Source organism: Ursus arctos, unplaced genomic scaffold (genome assembly GCF_023065955.2).
Source record: "Ursus arctos isolate Adak ecotype North America unplaced genomic scaffold, UrsArc2.0 scaffold_22, whole genome shotgun sequence".
Taxonomy (NCBI): domain Eukaryota; kingdom Metazoa; phylum Chordata; class Mammalia; order Carnivora; family Ursidae; genus Ursus; species Ursus arctos.
Window position 1 is genome coordinate 15880978 of NW_026622897.1, and position 21629 is coordinate 15902606.

Consider the following 21629-nt stretch of genomic DNA (forward strand, 5'->3'; position numbering starts at 1 on the left):
TGGGGAAGGGCGGCACAGCCTCCTGGGAAACACACGGACCAGGGCTCTGGGGTCTTGGCTGTGGGATCTCGGGCAGGGCCCCTTTGCTTGCTGGACGGGCTTCCTCCTCTGTAAGATGAGAATGTGTACCCAGGTGGCCTCCGAGTTCTTGCAGAAGCACGCTGCTTCTCACCTACCTGGGCAGGAAGGAGCGTGGCAGGGGCCGGAGCCTTGGATGGTCTGGCTCCGGGTCCCAGCTTTGTCCTTTACGAGGTGGCTTAGCCCGTCGCTGTCTCTGTTCTTTTGTGTGCAGAATGGGAATCATCCCAGCACCGGCCACTCCGGGCTTGTGTGGGAATTGGTAGAGGTGTACGGAGCGCCTGGAGCACAGGGTTTAGCTCAAAGACAGCACCTCGAACGTGTCATCTGTCATGTCTGCTCTCGCCGCCGGCATCATCATTGTCACCATGCCTTCCAGTTCTGACAGTGCTGGCTGTGAGGCTTGTTGGGAGTTCCAGAACACTTTTCAAACTTTAATCTGCTCATGAATCACTTGGAGACCTTGTCAGAAGGCAGATTCTGACTCAGTAGGACTCTGAAATGGAGCCTGAGGAGGGGCATTTCTCACAAGCTCCCTGGTGATGCCGCTACCGCTTAGAACGGCCAGGCTGCAGGTGCATGGCTCGGCCATCAATGCACAGGGTGGGTCGATGTGTTATCCGGGCCCAGGCCTCTGAGTGGGATGGGAGCCTAGTGGGGTCCAGGAAGTGATGTGCCCAGACTGGTAAGTTCAGCAGCCCCGTCATCAGAGAAGAGAGAGAGGGCGGAGGTCTCGGGGGGGGGGGGCACCCATGAGGTCAGGAGAGGTCTTCCCTGCTGATGTCATGAAAGAGAGTTTGAAGATGAGTCTTTCCATGAACTCTTAATTTTCTCCTAATTTAGAGCTGATTGTTACGATTGCCTCATGAGTCTTGGGCTTGTCTCTCAAATTCTTCTGAAAGCTCTTTTGAGGATAAGGGTCCATCTCCTATTTCTCTTCGCCCCAGAGCTCCCAGAATCTAGCTGGGCTTGTAAGAGGTACGCAGGACCCATCAGCCTGGAGCCCCAGCCTTGGAGCTTGATGGGGAGGGGGGAGGATGTGGGCTTTGGAATTGGGTGGCCCCCGGCTGCCGCCCAGCATTCTCATGTGCTACCATGCAGCTGGCGGGGACACGTGCCCTTCCCTCGGCAGCCTTCTGCATCTGGAAAGATTGGGATGGCAGAGCTATCGTAGAGATTTAGCAGGATTAAGTGAGACAGTGGATGGAAAGGACCCAGCTCCTAGTGGGGCTTCAGTACCCAGCTGCTCCCTTTCTGTCCTCTTTATCTCCATTTTGTGTCTTCATCCGTATTCTTAAGCTGCAGCACACCTTCTCGGAATCCGGGAGCCACTTAGAACTCCATGCTCATCGCCAAGGGCTTCACTGTGCCGGCCAGGGTTAGCTCTAGGCCAGGAAAGGTCTGAAACTTGTCCCTCCTTTCCTGAGTGACCCTCCCCCTCCTGCCTACCCTGGTCATCTTTTTTTTTTTTTTTAACTTATTTAAATTCAACTGGTAAATACAAAGTGTAATCATTAGTTTCAGATGTAAGTTTTAGTAATTTGTCAGTTGCATGTAACACCTGGTGCTCATTTCGCCCCGTTAGTCTTGCTGAGAACTTTGGTCTTTCAGGAATGGTGCTCAAGTCCCGCCTGGGGGTGGGGTGGGGGAAGCACCAGCTGAACTCAGGGTTCCCAGGCCCCTCTAGCCCTCTGCACTACCACAGGCAGCCCCCAGGGGCCTCTGTGTGTTCATGGTGAACAGGCCTTTCTCCAGGGAACCCCGGGCACCTTCATTCTGTGTGCCGAGAACGGGGGTACTAGGCTCCACTTAACTGCTGGATATTGCTGCCGAGGGACGCCTGGGTTGGGTGAGTCGCTGCTAATGCCTTCTTCATTGCTCCTCTCTGTAACCGTCTTAGGGTTCCCATGTGCTTTCCTTCTTCCTCGCATAGAACCGGTGAGGCAGGCCCACTGTTTCGCAGATGAAGAGACCCAGAAGCCACCTGGTTCACTCAGGGACACAGTCAGATGGTGGCACCTCGGTCCCCCGGCTCTAAGTGCATTGCCTTTTGCGGTGGGCAGCAGCGGCCCACGGGACCACCAGTGCAATGGCGAGGAGGAGCGTCGGCCAAGGGCACTGCCTGTGTGGTGACATTGATTTCTGAGTCTTCTTGGCCTGAGCCTTCATTTAGGATGAAATGCCGTCAGCAGGGTAATTATCGTTATTGTCAAATTTACAGTGCTTAAATATCTGAAGCCAGGTCGGGCTTGCACAGCTCCCTGAATCGGAGAAAAAGCTGCTCTGGGGCCAGTCTCGGGAATCGCAGCCCCCCCACCCCCGCCCCGACGAGGAGCAGACAGCAGACCGTCTTCTGGAATGGCCCCAGCGCCTCTCTGCACACATGCATGTGTGTGTGTGTTCGCGTGTATCTGTCTAAAAATCCTTTGGCTTAGATGTTTTCAGCACATTACCCCATATCTGAAGTTAGGCTGCCGCACCTGTCGTTGGTGGGGTTCAACTGGGGACCCGAGAGGCTGTTAACTTTTATTATTTAAGAGAGAGAAATTCTAAGCATTAAACCTGTACTGATGTAGCTTTCTTAAGTAAAGAGGGAAATGGAAATGGTATGTTTCCTCGGTGAAAGGGGAAGGGCTGTGTTTGGGTGTGCAGTGGGGGTGGGGCTGGGAGAGGGTATGCAGACCTCTCTCCCCTCTGCTGGCTTTGTGGTGTTTGCTGGTGGGGAGCCACACAGAGACAGAAAGGAAGCATGGCTGGGTTTGGAGACTTTTGGGGGGAGAAGTGCCCCACTTGCAGAACATCTACCATGGGATATGCAGAAAGGCCACTGCGAACCTCTTCGCTTTTGCAGCTGAGTAGCTGTGAGCACATGAGGGTTAGGGAGAGCGAGTGTCGTGGTGGGCAGTGCAGGCTCTGAAGGGGGCCGAAAGTGGGTTCAGATCCTGTTGCTTCCACTTGAAAGCTGTGTAATGTCAGAGCTGCAGGTGCACCTTCCTGAACCCCGTCTCTAAAATGGGGTTCCTTAGACTCGCCTTTTAGTTTTCGTAAGGATGAAAAGCGATCATGTACGTGAAGTGTGTGGAGTGGTATCCGACGTGTAAGTCCCCTAATACGTGGCGAGAGGTAGACTCTTGTGTCCTATGTTTGATGGCAGTCTCTGTCTTTCTAAGGTGGTTCGAGTAGTTGTCCTCGAATATGACAACTAGCATTCGCTGACACCTGACTACGTGCCAGGGCCATTCCTGAGGTCCCACAGCCCATAGAAGGTGGAGGTGGGATTCACACCTCCTTTCCGGCCTTTGCTGCTGCTTCCCAGGTGGGAGCAGAGGGAGCCCAGAGAGGCCCCCACCTGCCACACAGAGTCTCCTCCTCCCTCAAGGGTCCTGCCCTGGTTAGCCCCCTGCAGAGCCTGTGCGCAGGGCCCTGCCCCGGCCATTCTGGAAAGAGCCCTCCCAGGTGCGAGACTCCCGGCCTGCCAGCCTGCCTTCCCTGAGAGGCACTTCAGAGAGAGTCTTTGTTCCCCTGGGGACCTATTCAGGGCAGAGTCTGTCAGACAGGGGACCTGTTGCTATGTCTGGAATACCCACTGATCTGGAGACAGCGGGCTTGGGAACAGAGTCGGGAAAGCTTCATCTCCAGAGCTCTCAGGAGACCCTCGTAGGCAGGAGGGGGCGATTCCCCAGTGCCAGGGAATTCTCTCTCTCTCTCTCCCCCTCTCCCTGTCCCCCCCCCCCCCCCCCCGCCAGTCTCCTTGCCCCTGCCACGCCTGGGAGAAAAAGGACCAGTGAGACCTAGGGACCTTGAGCAGCCCAAGAGGTTTGTTTCCTGGTCCCTCATTTCCTTTCAGGACTGAGAAGATGGGAGGCCAGCAGCGGGCAGCCAGGTGTGGCCAGCAGCTGTCCGCGTGGAAGCCTGAGGTCCTGGTCCCCACCATGCACCTCGTCCCTGCTCTGCCTGCTCCGAATTTTTGTCAGAGATCACAAACCTAGCACTTCCCACGTGCTCAGAAGCAGGGAAATATTTGGGTAATTCTTAGAAACATGATAGAGCTGCCCAAAGCACACTCAATCAGCTATGTAAATTAAGAGAGGTCAAAATCCTGTTTGTTCTTTGGCAGTAGAAAGTGGCAGAGTCCCTGGCAAGCCATGCATGGACACGCCCATGACGTCCGCCAGCTCCCCATTGGTACATTTCTGTGGCCGACTCTCCTTACCTTGGGGCTGAGCCCAGGCCCCCTGCAGAAGGTGCCTCCCCTCCCCCCCACTGTGGCTCATGCTCCAGGAAGCAACCGGACCCTCTGCATGTCCTACAGCATCGGGTGTGTTGAAGGTGCTAGGGAGGGGCCCACCACCCCACCGCTTAGGTCTCCTTACTCCTGCCTGGCAAGGGTTACTATTTGGAATTCAGGCAAATCTGCTTTATTAAAAAGGAAATCCCCCAGGGAGGGGTAATACTGTTGAACTGCTTTTAGTCATGGACAATTTAGTGTGAATTAATTAATCTGATGCTTTCCGGTGTGACTGTGGAGTAAGAGGTACGTTGCAGATTGAAAGGGGCGCAGGGTCACTTGGGTGATTGAGAGAGAGTGAAGGAACGGAGCCAGGGGCTTGGAAGACAAGCAGGATCTCTGCTTTGCCAGCTTATCTCTTATTTGCCTGAAAACTTTTTAAAAATGTTAACTTTTTATTGGAAGTCTGTCCAGTGTACCAACAAATGAAATTGTAAGTGTACAGCTTTGAATTTTTGTAGTGATCACACACTTATTCCAACAGCTGGGTTGAGAAACCGCGCAGCTGACCCACTCAGACCCCCCACTGGTCCCGTGACCCCAAGGTCTCCACTGTCCTGACTCCCAGTAATAGATGAGCTTTGCCTCTTTCTGAAGCGCACGGACATGGCATCCTCCAGCATGTATCTTTTGTGTCTGGCTTTCTTCAACATTCTCTTTGTGGGATTCAGCCCTGTTGTTACAGTGTGTTCATTTCATTGCCGTGTTCCATTATATGAATATACTGCAGTTTATTGATTCTGTGGTTGGCGGATGTTGGGAAGTCTGGTTTTTGACTCTCATGAATAATGAGGCCTCGAAAATTCTCGGACGTGTCTTTCTTATTTCTCTTTCACATCTCAGTTTAGACGGTGTTCCCCTGGGAACCGTCCTCTGACCTCTATCTCCAGGGGAGCTTAGGTGCCCCTCTGTATTACTCCATGAGGGCAGGAGTGTTGAACAGTAATCTTTTCGGCTCCTAGGCCAGTGCGTGGCCCTGAGGAGACGCTCAGAAGTGTTGGTTGGACGATGGAGTGAAGAGATTTTACGCAGATCAGTTTTGGCCGGGGCTGGTCTTTATACCAGCTGGTCTAAGAAGAGCAGCTTAGGAAAGCTGTATTGGGGCGTCGTGGGGACCAACCAGGATTCCTCCCTAGAGACAGTGTGGCTCTTCGGGTCCCAAGTGTCCCTGACATTCGAATGGCATGAGTCCAGGACCTTGGTCAGAGGTGTCTGGCTGGGCTGGAGCTACCTTTTCTGGAAGTTTCATAAAAACCCAGACACTACACTGATGCAAACTGAGCTTCTCCCTGTGTCTCGGAGGACCCTGAGGCCCTGGGCTGCTCTGGACACAGGCCTTTGGTAGCCAGCTGGGAGGGAGGAGTCATGAAGAACAGAAGAGAAGAGAAAGATGCAGGAAGGAAGGGAAGGGAAGAGAGGAGGCAAGAGGGAGAGCAGACACATGAACGGATATTTTTCCTTTCCTTTCCGGAAGCAGGGCATGGGGACAGCCACACAGGCATGGAGCCTGTGATCTCGGGGGAAGCCAGTGACCTCGTGTTTGGGCTGTATCGTTTTCACTAGCAAGTGACGAAGTAGAAGCAGGAACACGAGCCTGTAGAAATACAATGTCAGGGTGCCCTCGTGGGATGGGCTTTTCCTCCCGCCCCCCACGCTTGGCAAACGCCTTCCACAGGCAGAGTGAGTCGCTTCTCAAGCTCGGCGGCTGAGCGATGTTGATTGAGCAGGTTATTCTTTATTCATACACCTTTCGCTGAGCTGAATAGCAAATGCGCTGTAAATTTCAGTGCTTTAGAGGGAGAGCCTGATACAGAAAACAGGACTACCTCCCCTGATATCACGGAGGCTGGTCAAATTCCACATACATCAGAGCTATTTGGGGTGCCTTTGCTGTGTTTCCGCAGGAAACATTACTCCTTAAAGAAGATCCACACCCAGAATAATTATTTCTCCGAGTGATCTGAGGCTGAAGCTCGTTTAATCTATTCGTTGGGCTCAGCCCAGTATTTTCCCTAGTGAGGAGCGCCAGAGTGCTTAAAGCCCACACTGCAGAATGCTCCTTCTTTCTCCTGGGCCCCTTTCCTGCACACCCCCCCTCCCAATTATCTTGTTCCTGGAGACGGCATCTAAATCCCCATGTTATGCATGTATTTTTATTAATTTAACAAATAGTTAGTGCTTACTGTCTGCCAAGCTCTCTTCTAAGCTCTTTAACAAATGTTAATTCACTTAACCTTCACAGCTCTATGAGAAGGCGCATATATTTAACCCCGTTTTCCTAATAAGGGCAACAAGGCACAGAGAAGTTAAGTAACCTGCACAAGATCACACAGCTAGTTGGTGGAGTTGGAATTTGTCGCCAGTGTCCGTATTCTTCATTACGACTGCTCTGCTGTCTCTCAGTTGTGTCTGCTAAAGTGGCATGATACGCAGGGCCCTGCCTTTTTTCAGGAGTGAGAAATAACTTTCTGTGCCTTCCTGAACATTCTCCCTCTCGAGAAGAGCAGAGGGTCAGCCCCTGGAAAGGAAGTCACAGGCTGTGAAGTATACCTACCCAAAGCCTCTGCTGAATTGAGAGCATCACAGACAAGTGGAAAGGTGATCTTGGAGCTTAGATGCAAGAATGTCAAGGGTCTGGTGTTTATTCTCATCTTCTTGCTTGATGTACATACTACAGGTGCTCTTTCCATCTTGAGGTTCGCTGTCCCTTCCTCCTGATGGCTGGTTCCTCTGTTCTCCTGCGGTGGGGTGTCATTCCCCACCCCTACCTGGCTGCCCCTGTCTCTCCTCGGGTGGCATCAACGTCCATACAGTTGCTCATTCTAGAAGCCTGGAAGTCATTCTTCCTCCCGGTTTCTTCATGATCTGGGTCTAATCACCATCAGCTGTACCTCCTAAGACGGTGTCAGATGCAAACATGCCTCTCCCCGCACTGCCTGTCCATTCGTTCCCGTCATCCCTATCTCACACCAGGACTTTCCACACCCACCCAGCCGATCGTCCCAGACTCTGGTCTTGAGCCCAAAACTATTCCGGTTGCAGTCAGAGTGATCCTTCTATAGGTAATTCTGATTATGTCACTCTTTTACTTATAATCCTTCAATGGCTCACATCACCCTTAGGATAACATTCAAATCTCTTAGCATGGCTGCCAAAGCCTTGATGACCGGGTCCTGCCTCCCTCCGGTCATCGTTTCTCACTGCTTTCAGATCCCGAAAGATCCCTGTTTCCTCTTCCCTTCAGACCACGGATGTTGGTGCTGTTTCCTCCTCCCGCCGTTCCCCTTCCCTCTGGCTGACTCCCTCTTAAACATTCTTGCTTCTGAGGAGTCGTCCAGATGCCCTGACAGTGGCATGGGGACCCCTTCCCAGTGTTCCCATGGCAACGAGGCCATACTTCCTCCATGATAACACTGTGCACCTTGTAGATGAATTTGACGGCTGCCTGTGTGTTTATCTGTTCTGCATCGTGTCTCGTGTCCCCAGCACCTCGTACAGCACTGGTTTGTGGAAGACAGTTTAAAAAAAAAAAAAAATCCCGAAACTTTTTAATGAGCGAGTACTACATGAAAAGGGCGTTGACTAAGCAGTCAGGAGACTTGGGTTTTAGAACCTGCTCTGGCACCAAATCTTTTTTTTTTTTTTTTTTTAAGATTTTATCTATTTATTGGACAGAGAGAGACACAGCAAGAGAGGGAACACCAGCAGGGGGAGTGGGAGAGGGAGAAGCAGGCTTCCCGCTGAGCAGGGAGCCCAATGCGGGGCTTGAACCTAGGACCCTGGGATCATGACCTGAGCTGAAGGCAGACGTTTAACGACTGAGCCTCCCAGGCGCCCCTCTGGCACCAATTCTTTTTTTTTTTTTTAAATGATTTTTTTTTATATTATGTTAGTCACCATACAGTACCTCCCCGGTTTCCGATGTAAAGTTCGATGATTCATTAGTTGCGTATAACACCCAGCGCCCTCTGGCACCAATTCTTGACCTCGATTAAGTAATTTTCCCTCTCGGGGCCTCATTTTTCTATCTGTGAGCTAAGGACCCTGTGCTAGGTGATTTCCAAGGCCCCTTGCAGCGCCGATATTCTGGGATCTGCCTTTGCCAAGAGTTTGGTTTTCCTTGACTCTTTCGACTTTCCAGGCTGTGAGTACTCCCCATCATCCTGTCCCTTTGTCATGTTTCTGTCCCTTCAGGATGTGTTGATAAGCAGAGCCCGGCTTCCTGGCTTCCGCTGGGCTCTGACATGGCCTTGGGTTCTCCTTGTATCCTGGACAAGAACGCCTTGAAATTCTCTGATGCCCTTCTTCTCACTTCATCTTGTTTGCTGTCAGAACATTGTAAATAGGAAGCTTCTAATGCTGCCTTTGTGTCTGAATCATCATGGTAATCAATAGGAAGTCCTCCAATCCCTGTGCTCCCGACGCTGCCCTTCCCCCACCAGAAATGGGAAAATGCTGGTGGCCACAGCCCCCTCCCCAGAATACGCATGGCCTCCTCTGCACTCTGAGTGTGTCATGTTAATAGCCCTTTACTGCTCAGAGGTTCCTCCTATTCGTTCAGCGCCTTTATTGAGTGCCGGCTGTATGGCAGCGTTTGCTCTAGGTGCGTTGGATGCCTGAGGAACAAAGGAGACCAAATTCTTTCTCTCGGGGAGCTTACATTTTAGGAAGCGTGTGTCAGGGCGATCCGTATAAATAAGAATCATAAATAAGTCAGCAAATTATATAATAAATTGGTGGTAGGTGTTCTGGGAAGAAAGGAAAAGTAGAACGAGGATTTGAGTCAAGGCCTAGAAGAAGGTGAAGGCATGTGCCAGTCTTCTGGGGGAAGAATGTTCTAGGCAAAGGGCAGAACCCATGCAAAGGCTCCTAGGTGGGACCGTGCAGGGAGTGCCCGAGGAACCGTAAGGACTTAGCGTTGCCCTTTAGAGCTCACTGCTGGGTGCGTAGTAGGCCTGCCACCAGGCTCTGTGGGAGGTCAGAGCCCAGGCTGCTGGGCCTGCAGCCAGACAGGCCACCATTAATCAGAACTGTGCCACATACTAAATCTTCTCTGGCCCCGTGGGAGAAGCTGGCGGGTCTGAGTCAGACAAACTGTTTGCATCCTGGCCCGTCACTTATTAGCTTTGTGATCCTTGGAGAATGACTTACCCTTGCTGAGTTTCTGTTTCTTCGTCTTCGCAGGGGGGTTCTGACTAGGGCCTCAGAGGCATTTTGTGGGACCGGATGGTGGAAGCACACAGAAGGGGCTAACTCACTTGTGCGCGCATGGCACAGAGTGGGTGCCCAAGAACATCAGGCCCCGGGATGCCCTTGCCCTGGCCTTTGGGCCAGACATTTGTTTTATCTGAGCCTCAGTCCGGAAAGAGTATAGTCATTCCTGTGCCCCCTCCTGCCTAGACTGTTGTAACTACCAGGTCACACAGTGTGGATGGTAGTACTTTCAGTATAGATGCCCGGTTTCAAGGAGCCCCATGTGTCTGTGTGTATGCACAAATGTATGTGCATATGGATATATGCATGCATACCTCTGTGTGTGTGTGTGTGTGTTTGTGCGTGTGTACAGCTCTGCAGGACACAGGCATGTTTCTTTTTTATGATTCATAAATGCTTCAGGGACAAGGACACTGGCATTCGTATTAGACCTTACGCTTCCACATACTGGGTGCTCAGTAAATCCTCGTTGAATGAATGAAATCGTGCTGATGAAAGTGCTCTTTGCTGAATTAAATGCGTGGACCCAAATCGGTAGAGCTCTTTGCTTTAGGTCGCAAGCATGGGGTGCCATTGTGAATTGTATTTGGAATATATTTACTGGGCGCTCAACTCTGTGCCAGGCACTGTACTGGGCACTGTGTATGCATTTCTCATTTAAAACTGCCAACGGCCCTATGAGGAGGTGCTGTTATCATCACTGTTTTATAGGTGAGGCAGCGCAGGCTGAGAGGTCAGTGTCTTGACCCCGGCTAGTAAATGAGGGAGCTGGGATTGGAAGTCAGTCTTCCAGAGCTGATGGCACCCCTTTGATGACCTCCCGAAATGTCACTGCCCCTTTTCATGGTTTGATTTCTCAGGAGGAGGAAGAGGAAGGGCTGCCCTTGCAGCCAGGCCCAGAGGGAAGTCCCTGATTGTAAAGGCACTTCTCAGGTCTGTGGCGAGCCTTTCCAGTAGAGGGGGGGAAAAGAGGAAGGGCTCACCTTTTCTTGCCTGCGAGAGACAGTGAAGATGGTCGGACAAGGCTTGCTTTCTGCTGTGTACCTGAGTTTGTCCCTTTCCTTTTGGCTTCGGAGCACGTTAAGATCTTGGTGGGACTATGAGAGCCTTGAGCTGCATGCCTCCCTTTTAGATGCCTAAAACCTGGCTATGCGTGTATGTACGTGCACACATGGTGTGTAGTGTATGTCTGTATGAAGGGTGCGGGTGTGTGTGTGTGTATCTGCGTCCTTCAAGACCAGCAAATGGTCCTTGCCTGGACCAGGCCTGGGCATTACTAGAGCTCTCGGCCTGAGAGCAGCACTGCTATGTGTCTTGACTGTGTGACTGCCCAGCCCAGCCTGTGCCCAGTGACTGATGTCTGTGCCTGTCTCTCTCCTTGAAAGAGTGTCTCATGTCATATTAGCTTTTCCGTCACTTGCCACCAGTGCCTAACAAACGCATGCCAAGCATATGGATGAAGAGATGAACGGTCTTCATGCCACCGTGGCCTGTGCCGGCTTGGGTGAGGGCATTGTTCCACCCCTGCTCACTCGTGTGGGGGTTAGTATCAAGGAGGGTGCCTTTTCGTGGGGGTGGCGCACTTGTCCATGCCAGACATCCTTGGCATCCAAGCTCATGGAGGGATATCAGGCAGCGTGGAGCTGACCCAGATGTTCTTCCCTTGCTTTCAGATCTCTGAGAGGGTGCTGGGCTGGACAGCCAGATGTGGTCTGCTGGAAGACCTTTCTTCAGCAGTTCCGGAGTGGTCCCCATCTGGTGTGTGCTGGCTTCTGTCCCCTTGCCTGCTGGCTTCTCCTTGGGTCTGTGTGGAGAAGGAAAGCCTTGGGAAGTCGGTCCTCCCCATGTTTAATGTGTTCCCTGCCTGCTGTGTCCCCCGTGCTCAAGTTCCGGGCAATTACCCTCCTGCCGGGTTTTGTTGCTGAGCACAGCAGGTGGGCCTTGTTTGTTATTCACTTGCCCCATTAACGCTGGGTTAGCACCATAAGGGCGACTGATCCACGCCGTGCCCCCAGCCCCAGATGCCACTTGATAGCAGGTTGTTAGATTGGCTTGGGGGGGTCGAGGCATTTCTGAGCTCCACGTAATGTGTTTTCTCCAGTTGAAAGCAATGAGAAGCTTGATCTATTGGCAGTCACAAAGCACACACCATCATCTACGCTAATGGGAAATCTGTACCCAAATACCAGTCCCCCCCCAAATCACGGTGATTTGGCTCTGGACAATAATAGCAATAGTCACAGTAGCACAGGAACGGCTCTCAGTACAGCTCAGTATCAGGGCAAGCATGGCACGCTTGCTGTTTGCAGCTACACAGCTGAGATCATGGGGAGTCTTTGAAAGCAACCTTAGGAAGATCTAACATTTTCTCCATTTTGTGGGTGGGGAAACTGAGGTTTGGGGAGATGACTTACTTGCCCAGAGTCACTGCTAGAAAGAAGCAGAGCCCCGACTCAGGGAACGGTCTGAAGCAGACACTAAGCTTGTGCTGCTAACCTCTGCCTTATCCTGCCTTCCTCTGGGAGGAATTATGTGGAGTTTTGTGAATGGAGACGGGGCGGGGGGGGGGTGCGCAGGGGAGAGAAATCCCAACCTGCCACCCTAATTCCTTTTTTTCTAGCATTGATATTAAGATGAGTCACTGAGTAGGGAAATGCTGAGTAGGATTAAAACATGCTCTGTAGGTTCACTTTTATTAATTAATCATACATTTATTGAGCTCCAACCAGGTGGAAAACATTGTGCTAGGTGTTTTATAGAAAACAATGATAAATCATTCATCTGTTCGATCAGTCTGAGAGATGGGGAGTCAGACATCTATTCTAGGACAAAAGACAGGGAATAAAATGTTGGGGGTGGGGGGTGGAGGAGGTAAGCATGAAGAAACCCCAGAGATCGATCTAGAAGAAAATCTTCCTGACTTTCTTTCTTTTTTTTTTTTTAATGATTTTTTATTATATTATGTTAGTCACCATACAGTACATCTGACTTTCTGATTACATGTTATGAAAACATTTTTAGACACAGACTGTCCCCTTTGATTTTTGAACAACCCTGTGCCATTTTATGGAAAACTAAGGGACGGAGAAGCTGCAGGACCCGACCACACCACCGTCCTGCAGGGAAGAGTGGCAAAGCCAGGTTTGAACGCAGACCTTTGGACTCTGAGTCCAGACTCTTCCACCAAGTCCCTCCCAGTTGGGCCCCATCCAGGCTCTGCCGAATGTTTGATGTCCCATGTCCTGCCGAGGCTGGCCCTGCAGCTGCCTGGGGCTCTGCTTTGCTTGGAGACCCATGAAGTCTGTGCTCCTGCCCAATGCTTGACAGCCTAGAACCTGTCTTTTCCAGTCTTTGGGCAAACCTAGTACCCTAATGTTCAGACAGCGCACGGTCCGTTCCCTCCAGGGACGGCTTCCTCCACAATCTCGGGCCCTCCCGCGATGGCTAAGTGCCCACTCACCAGCCTCTCTGCCCTCCAGGCCATCTGGCACACCTTGGTCGCATTGATCTCCTGGAAGCACAGCTCCGGGACCCACCCTCCCTTGCCCAGAAACTTTCAGTGTGGCTCTTTATTGCCTAGACGATAAAGTCTGAGCTCCTTAACCTTGGCATTCGGGGCCTTCTAGAATCTGACCCCAACACTTATCTGTCTCTGGGTAGTGAGCCTCTGCCAAGCTGTTTAGTCACTGCCCTCGGGACACCTCTTGCTTTTCCTGGCGCCCTGCTGGAAGGTCTCCCTTCCTAAGCAACGTGTGCCCATGCTGTCCAGGAATCCTGCTCACCTGTCCAGGCCCAGGCGTGCTTTCTGCCTCTGTCTTCCCAGCACTTCTTTCTCATTTGGTGATGAAGGCTGCCCTGCACCTTGTGCAAGCTGCTCTGTGACTGTCCCGCGTCATGCGTTCGCAAGTGTGCTGCTTGTGACGTCATCCTTTTCCAGGGCAGACAGCACACTGGGAAGTGCTGGGAGGTGTGTCCGGGCCCCATCCAGGTGGCAGCAGCCCCATCGGTAGAGGTACAGGGCTCACAGCCTTTCTCTCCCCTTCTGGCAGTTGGAGCTGGACTCCCATGGTCATGTTATGTGCTCCTTTCACCACGGTCCCTGGGCAGGGGATGCAGTGTGGGGACAGCTCCCCTGCGTAGCTAAGGGGGTCAGGGATTTCCCCCGAGGTTGCCCTGAGACTGTGTGTGCCCCTGGACTCCAATACACAGACCTGCCTCCCCTGTGGATTGCATGACCTCTCCGGGCCATGGCAGAGGGAAAGTGATGGGACTTGGGCAGGCTGAATGAGAGCCGTGCTCTCCTCTGTGGCCTGTGACAGATGCAAAAGCCCAGGGCAGCTGCTGGACAGGGTGTCCTCCGTGTCCCTAAACCCCTCAGAGACTGGCTGAACATAGCAGCCCTCCGGCCCCTGAGGGTCTCTCCTTCCTCTTCCTCCCCGCCCCCCCCCCCCGAGACCCCTCCTTTTGCCCAGGGCATGGGATCCAGCCAAGAGCCAGAGCCCCGGTGTGTGTGGGGGGAGCTCAGAGGTGAGCACTGAAGCTGCAGGTAGACTGGGGAGTGGGCAGGAGATATGCGGGAAGCAAAGGGGAGCTGCTTGCTGGGCTTGAAGTGTGGCTGGGAGGGGCTTGTGATCTCGGACCAGGATCCAGGGTCAGCTCCGAACAGCAGATTGGCTGCTCTTCTGGCAGCTGGTGACAAGTGGCCCAGAAAGTCTGCGAGGGGCCTGGGTAGGCCCAGCAGTCACTCACTGAGCACTTGAACCGGAGGTGTTATTAGCCTCACTGTACAGAGCAGGGGAACACAGGCTCAGGGGCTTAAGTAACATGCCCACGTCTTGGAGCCAGTCATTGAGAAAGTTGGGATTCTTTATTGTTTTTTAAATTATTAAGTAGATTTCTTAATTGAAAAAGCAATCCAATCTCTTAAAATGTACACAGTAGAGAACACTTTAGAATGAAAAGCAAGTCTCCTTTCTGCCCTGACTACTGTTCTAGAACCCTCTCCAGGGGGCAACTGGCCAGCAGCCAGTGACTGTTCTCTGCCCCTCACAGAGCCTGGTGCCAGGCCTTCCCTAAGTAGATGGCCGTCAGTGCTAACTGAGCTGGATGGCAGGGAAGGGGGTGGACCCTTCATAGGCTCTTTGGTAAGTCCCAGAGACTGTGTCTAGCGTGAATGACCCCGGTAGAAGAAGTCCAATTCCTTTGATCTTGAAGGGGATACCACTTACTTTGTTCTTTTTGTTGTTGTTGTTGCTGCCGTTTTATTTTGTTTTTTTTAAAGGTTTTATTCATTTGAGACAGAGAGAGAGAGCGAGAGAGCGAGCATGAGCAGGGGGAGAGGCAGAGGGAGAAGCAGACTCCCTGCTGAGCTGGGAGCCTGACATGGGACTCGATTCCAGGACCCAGAGATCACGACCTGAGCCAAAGGCAGCTGTTTAACTATCTGAGCCATGCTGGCGCACCCCCTTGCTTTGTTATGCACCTTTATTTTACCAAATCTAGCTTGCTTCTCCTCCTCACCCCCCCACTCCTCCTCCACCCCTGGGGGTGCCACGGGGGCCCATCCTGGGCTTCCCCAAGGAATGCACGCACCTAGGGAGGGCTGCTTAGAAAAAGAGGATAGGGCCTTGCTTTCTGACCATGGTGTCAGAGACACCAAAAAACTAATATGTATGTGAAGTGACCATGGACAGGACTGAGGCTGTGAGGTCTCCACTTGGGCACGATGGAGCCAGGCCAAGGCGCGGCTTGGTGTCTGTGACCTGCTGCTTTATCACGAACATCAGAGCACTTCCTCTGGCTTTGACCTCAGTGGAGATTGTCTGTGTACCATCATCCGTGAGTCTATAGGAACCCATCCCTGGCTTCCGATCATTAAATTCTGATGTCCCTTCCCTCCTGCATCACACAGCGCCCACCCAGCCCAGCCGGCTCTTTCCAGATCTCCTTATGGCAGGCTGCAGTGCATACAGCCTCACTCTAGGGCACGGCCTAGCCTCTCCAGGACAGCCCCTCTCCTCCCTAACACCCAGACAGATCCTGAGCAGGGAAGGGAGAGCTGTGTTTATCTGGAGTAATTAAAACGCTGTCCTTAAAAAGCAGTTTCTCTCTGCATCTGCCTTGTTCTCTGCTCACCCTCTGTTCCTCTGTGGACACTCCTGCAAGGTCTCTCTGCTCTAAATGCGTTACCAACAGCTCCAGCACCGGGCAATTGTATTTCAAAGCCTTAGCTCACGTGGTCTCTGCTACGAGCTCATCTCCCCCAGGGCCCAGCCTGGTGGCCTCAGATAAATGCCAGGGACATTTTTCACCATCCCAAGCCAGTCTTGCCTTTCACAACCAACCCTGGGATTCTCTTCCCGCCTCCCCCAGCTCACTGAGGCCGGTGATTAACTCCCCACCTTCTCACCTCTAACCACCCGCTTTGCACTGGAAAGGAGATCCAGATGCTGTGGGCTCCTCACCTTGTCTGGGAAGGTGGCTGGCTCCAGTGGGAAGTTCATGGAGGCAGTCGGCTTTAGATGCAGAGCTGTATCCAGGGCCTGGGGGAACCTAATGAGGGAGACCGGATGTAAATACAACAGATGGAGGAGATGTTTCGGCTTTCCATCCTCTTGGACTCCCTGCCATTTCTAAAACCCACAGAGGCCTCTGCGTCTCCTCGGTGTCGTTCCTCTGTCTGGGATCTTCTCCCTGTTCACCGTGTCCCCTATGAGAGACCTGGCTAACTCAGGTCAAACCTTTTGTCCTCAGGGAAGCCTTCCCTTCCCGCCACATGAGGTCCCCCTGCCACACGTTCTCTAGCTTTGTGTACTTTTCCTTCATTGTCTGTAATCATGGCATCTGGCTTCCTGGATATGGGATTGATATCCCTCCCCTGACTGTAAGCTCCAGGGCCTGGGCAGTGCCTGCTAGTAGGCTCTCAGTAGAAATATTTGTGGAATGAATAAAGTATAAATCCTGTAGTGCTATTAAGTATATTTATATGCTTTGGCCAGTCTAGAGGAAAAGAACAACACACACCATTTTGCTTAGAAAGCACTTCACTCATCTGCGAAGTAATGCTCCACTCATTTTCTCATTTGGTTCTCTTAGCAACCCTGTAAGGGAGATGGTGAAAGTATAATTTCCCCATTTTCTAGAAGAGAGGTTAAGAGATGGGTCCAAAGTCAGCTCTGCACCTCTAATCCCTGGTTTTTCTCCTCTGCTAGGCTGCGTCTGAGTGAGGAAGGAAGACTTACGTCTTCAGAGAAAGTTTCTGAGATGGGGTTGGCTTGGAAAAGCATTTTGGGGATGAGAGGGCAGTGCAGTATTATTGGCGAGAGGCATGGGAGGCTGTCTTGTTGGGAGAGAATGTGGATGGGGTCCCGAGTGCCTGTGTATAGGGCTGGAGGGAGCTCTGAATGGCGGGGAGGGTGGATGGAGAGAGGAAAGAAAGGAAGTTCATACTGACTGATGGCATTACAGCTAAAATCTATTGCAACAGCTTTTCAACGGAGGTGCCATAGCCCATGGTTCATGTTTGTGGACATGGAGCTCTCAGAGCTTAGGTAACCAGCTTAAGGACACAGAGTGGCCTCTGGGATTGGAAGCCAGGGACGTCTGCTCTGGCTCCTGGTGAGGGGCAATTGTTTAGAAGTGGACTGTGGGCTTCAGGCTCAAATCTACACGGGAAGTGGCTTGGAGGGGAAAAGAGACTGGTTATTCCTCATGTCCTGCTCATTAGTGTCCAAGAATGGGGGACAGCTATCCCTCGTCACATGTCCCGGGTGCTAGCAGATTCTCGTGGTTGCTGTGCTCCCTGAATACCCTTCCCCAGTATCAGAACTGGGTGGGGCCAGCCACCACTCTCCAGTTTATCCTGACAAGTCAGACTGGGTCCAACTCCCAAGTCAATACAAGCCGCCTTTGGCTAACCTGCCACATTGTAACTCATCACCAACTCCTGGGTGATCTCCTGATGGTAAATCCTAAAAACTGAGGACACTTGGGCTGATCATTTGACCAAGGGACACCCTCAGACTCCTTTCTCTGTTGCTTGCTTCCCCTGATGTGAAAATTGTACAGATGGGCCCTAGATCGACTTGGATTTAACTCCCCTTCTTCAACATCATGATAATCATTATAATCACATGCCAACATTTCCTCGAGTACCAACTGTGTGCCAAGTTCCGGGATACAGACAGAAGGCACGTGTAGAGAATAGTGAGTAAGAACAGGTCTTGGAGCCGGTGGCCTGGTATTCCCGTTGGCCAGCCAGGTGACCTTAGCGAGTTTCATTCAACCTCAGCACCTTTGTTTTTCACATCTACAGGTGGAGAAAGTGAGAGAATCTGCCTCACAGGGCTCTTCTGAGGAGCACTGAGGCTGAAATAGTACTTTGCACATAGTAAGTATATATTCAGTAAATGTGAGCGTGGAGTAGAATTCCTAGAGCTGCAGAATTACACCACTTAGAAGAACTTAGAGATCATCTAGGCCAGTTCCCTCATTTTACAGAATAAGAAGCTGAGGCTCAGAGAGGTTATCTCCGAGAGCCTGTGAACACCTGGGTCCCTACCTCTGGGGACAGGCCTGGGTCCTGGCATCACACTACTTGCCCAGGAGATGGAAAACTTACACGTGCTTCCCAACTGTAGCAGGCCCCAGAGGTCGATTGTCCCTTAAGGAGACCACAGGGCCTAGGGCACTCCCCTGCCTACCCTGCCGCCCTACACACTCCGTCCAAGCTGCTGGCTGCTGCTGGGAGTGTCTTCCAGCCAGGGGGGTCAGAACAGCAGAGAAGCCCACATCCATTTGTCTTGAGGAGACTGGAGCGTCATGAGGAGTAATCAAGATCTTGTTGCCCACAGACGAGAGAAAACCTGTAATTAATCTGGCTGCCCCTCTGATTTCCTCTGTCATCCCTGCCACCAAACACCGTCTGGCAGCTGTCAGCCACCTCCCGGACCCACCCTGGAAAATCACGATTAATGGTGTAACAGCCCTATGAGGACGAGAGAGAGAGAGACTGGCAGAGCGATTGCTGACAAATCAGGAGAGGAGAGGCCGTTTAGCACAGCTGGGCCGGGGGGTCCAGGCAGCATGCTCACTGCCTGAACACAGTCAGCCGGCGGCACGCTGTGCTGTGTTGGGGATCCACAGACACTTACTGAGCTTCTACTCACTGTGGGCGCCACAGCTAAGTGTGTCGGGAAGATACGTGCACAGAGAAGGTGTTCCCCTGCTCTGAAGAAGCTCAGGGTCTGGTTGTGGAGGGAGGATGTAAATAAGCACAGAGTTAAATAACCACACCTCGGGTGGCTCAGCCATTAAGCGTCTGCCTTCAGCTCAGGTCATAATCCCAAGGTCCTGGGATCGAGCCCCGCATCGGGCTCCCTGCTCGGCGGGAAGCCTACTTCTCCCTCTCCCACTCCCTTTGCTTGTGTTCTCTCTCTCTCTGTCAAAAACAAACAAAAAACACTCCTGCATCCTTGCACAAGTCCTGTTTGTGGCCACAGGGAGCCGGGCGCTGTTCCTGGTGCTGAAGGCCGGACAGTGAGTGAGAGGGAGAAGGGCCTGCCCTCACAGCACCTGCGCTCAGAGTACAAGCGTGGACATGGGCCTGAGATGTCTGGAGACATTAGGGATCCTGTGGCTTGAGGAAGCTGACCCGTCCTGAGATTCTGGGGGGTGGGGGGAAGGGAAAGTAGGTTCTTCTTTCGGAAGAAGTGGGGATGAGTGGTTTTTGGTGTTTGGGTGAGGAAACCACCCCCGGGCAGGTAAGCAGTAGAGCGGAACTTGCCCCGCAGCATGTCCTTCCAGCGCTCAGGGGGGCAGTGGGCAGTCAGACGCTGCCCGCCACCGTGGACGGTGAGGGCCGGAGCTTCCCCGGACAGCCTGTGCCGCGGAGAAATGGGGTCTAGATTGTAGGTTCCTTGTGGGCAAGGGTTCCAAATGTAAGTCACGGGTTAAGACTTCACGCTGCCGGAGCCTTTTCCATGCGTGTTACCTGACTGGATTCTTTCATTATTTCCACAGATATTTTTTGAGTGCTTACTATGTGCCAGCCTGTGCTAGGCATTGGAGACACAGGTGGAAGATTCCAACGTGTTCCCCGCTCTCCTGGTGCTCATCACCCTGTGAGGTAGGCATCGCTGCTCCCTTGTTACTGATGAGGTGGACTTGAAGGGAGTAGGCCATCGAGAGGGTTCCCTCAGTAAGATCCGGGGCCACCTCCAGCCTGGCTTCCATGCTGGTGTGGCCCAGTCGACAGAGCTACCCTGCGTCGTCCGGAGCAGTGTCCTCCGGGAAGAGAGTCGGGCAGAGAGTCGACACGGGAAAGGGCTGCGTGTCGACTGTCTGCCTTCCACGTTCCCAAAAGTCCAGGAGTGAGGCCCAGCTCTGGTTAGGTGGGGACAGAGACCCCCCAGAGAGCCAAAGCCATGCTTAGATACCTGCTTTGAACTTAAATTTTGCCAGAAAAGAGCAGCCCATGCTTGCTTCCCTCCCCACGCTGTGATTCGTCTTTGCCCAGATCCACACCATGATGTCCCCTTAGATCATTTGTTTTAACCACAGCAGATACAGAAAATGTACACGTCAACTGGCAATTTATTTCATATTGGTGTAAACTGAGCAAATGTCTTTTTTTTAATGACCCCCCTTTTTTTAAGTAAACTATCCCTAAAGTGGGGTTTGAACCCATGACCCCAAGATCAAAAGTCACGTGCTCTACTGACTGAGCCAGCCAGACACCCAAGCCAATGCCTTTTGGATGCCAACTGTTCATCGATTCATTTGGCCAATATTAATAGAACACCTACTATGTGCCAAGTAGCATTTAGGTGCTTGTCACAGTCCCTCGCATCACTGTTGATGATTCTATGGGCAGACAGCATCCTCCTAGCAGGCTCTGTGCCCTAAGGAGGAATGTTCCAGGTGTGGTAGCAGCGTATGGGGAAGAGATCACAGAAAGCCTCAGAAGGAAGGTAATGCAGTGAGCCTGCAGAAAACCGTTTCCAGGCCATCAGGGGTTGAGACCACATCCCACGTGGAAGCCACACAACACAGAGGTGGCATTTTGGGGACGTCAGGGCTCAAGCTCTGCTGGAGCATTAGGTATGGTGGGCTGCGTGGTACGGACAGGTGAGCAGGAGCCAGGTCATGAGGGGGTTGCCGGTTGGACTGAGGAGTTTGCCCTTGGTCCCGGAGGCAGGAGAGAGCTAGGGGAGACTAGGTGTGTCATTATGATGTTTGCATTTTGGTAAGAATCCCCACGCAGCTGAATGGAGAACCACCCCGGGAGGTAAGGACCCAAGGGAGGGAGGCCAGGAAGACTGCTCTGGCCAGGGTCCAGGTCATTGCTGTCAGACATCTGGACGGGGGTGGGGTGGGGGTGGCAGTCCACGGGGTTACAGAGACAGTCATGGGCTTTAGGATGCAGAGCTGTCCAGATGGGGTGACTGATCAGAATGGGGTGTGGGATGGGAACAATCTGGGTGACTCTCAACTTTCCGGCCTGGCTGACAAGTGGGGTGTGGTGCTGCCTACTAAGAAAGAGGGTAGAGGAGAAGCAGCTGGTGGGCGCGGTAGAGAGGTTACCCTTTGCCTAGGATGGGTGTGTCTGAGGTGCTCTGCAACTTCCGGGGAATTGTGGGAGGCAGCTGTATTGTGCCAGAGCGCTGGGCATGGGATGCTGATTTAGAAGCTGCAGCATGCAGGTGGGAAGGAGCCACAGGAGGAGGGAAACTCCCTGGGGAGGGGCAGTGTTAGTGGGAAGGGGGCCTTGGTGCTGTATCTCTAGGATCGTTTCTTTTTCCTCCCTAAATTATTCAAATGCTTTTAGTTGATAAAGGCTGCCCTCTTTGGTTCTAAGACTAGATTCATCTAAACATTAAAATGAAAACAAGACCTCAGATTTCTTTGCACTTTTTGATGAGGAATCTGAAAGCTTCCTCTCTCTGTTCTTATATGTACAATAAAGCTATACAAGAAAAGCCAGTGGAGTCAGAGACCTGGCTGTCCCAGGCTTTGCCTCCTAACAGCTCTGTGTCCTTGAGCTAGGCAT

The 21629-nt window shown here is 52.3% G+C and overlaps 1 protein-coding gene across 1 annotated transcript in view; it reads left to right on the forward strand.

Moving 5' to 3' along the window:
- GRIK4 (glutamate ionotropic receptor kainate type subunit 4) overlaps positions 1–21629 on the forward strand; it is a 417047-nt gene that overhangs the window by 98791 nt on the left and 296627 nt on the right. Inside the window, exon 3 of the mRNA XM_026505548.4 lies at positions 19601–19706. The gene's annotated coding sequence lies outside the window, so the exon portion shown is untranslated. The remainder of the gene's footprint in view (positions 1–19600; positions 19707–21629) is intronic.